The following is a 2,848-nucleotide window of genomic DNA, read 5'->3' on the forward strand; positions in this document are numbered from 1 at the left end:
TACAATATTTGTCCTTTTGTGATTGACTTATTTCACTCAGCATAATGTCCTCCAGTTTCATCTGTGTTATGAGATGCTTCATAGATTCATCACTGTTCTTTATCGTTGCATGATAATCCATTGTGTATGTACCATAGTTTGTTTATCCATTCATCAGTTGATGGGCATCTAGGTTGTTTCCATCTGTTTGCTATTGTGAACAATGCTGCCATGAACATGGGTATGCATATGTCTATTCATGTGATGGCTCTTATTTCTCTAGGATATATTCCTAAGAGTGAGATTGCTGGATCAAAAGTATTTCTATTTCTAGCTTTCTGAGGAAGCGCCATATCATTTTCCAAAATCGTTGTATCATTATGCATTCCCACTAGTAGTGCGTAAGAATTCTGACCTCCCCGCAGCCTTTCCAACATTTGTTATTTCCAGTGTTTTTCATCTGTGCCAGTAATGCCGGGGTGAGATGGTATCTCATTGTGGTTTTAATTTGCATTTCTCTTAATGGCTAGTGATCGTAAGCATTTCCTCCTGTGTCTGTTGGCCACTTGAATGTCTTCTTTGAAGAAGTGTCTGTTTATTACCTGTGCCCATTTTTTAATTGGATTATTTGTCTTTTTGTGGTAGAGGTGTTGGATTTTCTTGTGTATTTTAGAGATTAGAACTTCATTTGACTTGTAATGTCCAAAAATTTTTCCCAGTCTGTAGGTTCTCTTTTCACTCTTTTGGTGAAGTCTTTTGAAGAGCATAGATGTTTAATTTTTAGAAGATCCCAGTTATCTAGCTTATCTTCTGGAGTTTGTGTGTTGTTGGTTATGGTTTGTATACTGTTAATGCCATTTGTTAAGGCCTCTAGCATTGATCCTGTCATTTCTTCTATGAACTTTATAGGTTTTGGCTTTATATGTAGGCCTTTGATCCATTTTGAATTAGTAGTTTTTGTATATAGTGTGAGGTATGTGTCCTGTTGCATTGTTTTGAAGATGGACATCCAGTTCTGCCAGCACCATTTGTTAAAAAGCCTGTCTTTGCCCCATCTGATGGTCTTTGGTCCCTAGTTGAAGATCAGGTGACCACAGGTGGAAATATTTACATTTGAGTTCTCAGTTCTGTTCCACTGGTCAAGGTATCTGTCGTTGTACCAGTACCGGGTTGTTTTGACTACCATAGCTGTATAGTAGGTTCTGAGGTCAGGTAGTGCAAGTCCTCCTACTTTATTGTTCTTCTGTAGAGCTTTACTTATCCAGAGCTTCTTCCCTTTCCATATAAAGTTAATGATTAGTTTTTCCATCTCTTTAAAGAATGTTGTTGGTATTTAGATCGGGATTGCATTGTATTTGTAAATTTTTTCAGGTAGAATTGTCATTTTCACTATGTTGAGTCTAACTATCCATGAACATGGTATGTTTTTTTTCCATTTATGCAGATCCCTTTTGGTTTCTTGCAGTAGTGTTTTGTAGCTTTCTTTGTAAAGGTCTTTTACATCCCTGGTTAGATTTATTGCTAAGTATTTAATTTTTGGGGGGCTATTATAAATGGTATTGTTTTCTTGATTTCCTTTTTATCGTTCTCTTTACTGGTGTATAGGAATCCAACTGATTTTCGTATGTTTATCTTGTATCCTGCTACTCTGCTGAATCTTTCTATTACTTCCAGTAGTTTTCTCATGGAGTCTTTAGGGTTTTCTATGTATAGTATCATATTATCCGCAAACAGGGACAGCTTAACTTCTTCATTACCAATTTGGATGCCCTTTATTTCTGTTTTCTTGCCTTGTTACTCTAGCTAGAACTTCCAGCACAATGTTAAGTAGGAGTGGAGATAAAGGGTATCCTTCTCTTGTTCCTGTTCTCAAGGGGAATGTTTTCAGACTGTCTCTATTAAGAATTATGTTGGCCATTGGTTTTGCATAGATGTCCTTAATTATGTTGAGAAATGTCCCTTCTATTTCTATTTTATTGAGAGTTTTTATCAGTAATGAGTGTTGGACTTTGTCAAATGCCTTTTCAGTGTCAGTTGAGATGATTATGTGATTCTTTTCTTTCCTTTTATTTATGTGGTGGATTACATTGATTGATTTTCTAATGTTGAACCATCGTTGCATACCTGGTATGATTCCTACTTGGTCGTAGTGTATTACTTTTTGATATGATGCTGAATTCTATTGGCTAGAATTTCACTGAGAATTTTTGCATCTATATTCATGAGAGATATTGGTCTGTAATTTTCTTATTTTGTGACATCTTTGCCTGGTTTTGGTATCAGAGTTATGCTGGCTTCGTAGAATGAGTTTGGAAGTGTTGCTTCCTTTTCTATGTTCCAAAATAATTTGAGTTATACTGGTATAATCTCTTCTCTGAATGTTTGATAGAATTCTCCAGTGAAGCCATCTGGGACAGGGCTTTTTGTTGTTGTTGTTGGAAGTTCTTTTCTTACCTTTTCAGTCTCTTCTCTTGTTATCAGTCTGTTCAGATTTTCAACTTCAGTTTGTGGTAGTTTGGGTAGGTAGTGTGTTTCTTGAAATTTATCCATTTCCTCTAGGTTTTCAAATTTGTTGGAGTATAGTTTTTCATAATACTCTGTTATAATCCTTTTTATTTCAGTTGGGTCTGGTGTAACATCTCCCTTTCATTTCTTATTTGGGTTGTTTGAGTCCTCTCCTGTTTTTCTTTTGTTGGTCTGGCCTGTAGTTTGTTGATTTTATTGACATTTTCAAAGAACCAACTTTTGATTCTGTTGATTATTTCTGTTGTTTTTCTATTCTCTATTTCATTTAGTTCTACTCTGAATTTTGTTATTTCCTTTCTTCTAGTGGCTGTGGTTTTTTTTTTTTTTTTTTTTTTTTTTTTTT

Source organism: Trichechus manatus, unplaced genomic scaffold (genome assembly GCF_000243295.1).
Source record: "Trichechus manatus latirostris isolate Lorelei unplaced genomic scaffold, TriManLat1.0 scaffold00124, whole genome shotgun sequence".
NCBI classification, from domain to species: domain Eukaryota; kingdom Metazoa; phylum Chordata; class Mammalia; order Sirenia; family Trichechidae; genus Trichechus; species Trichechus manatus.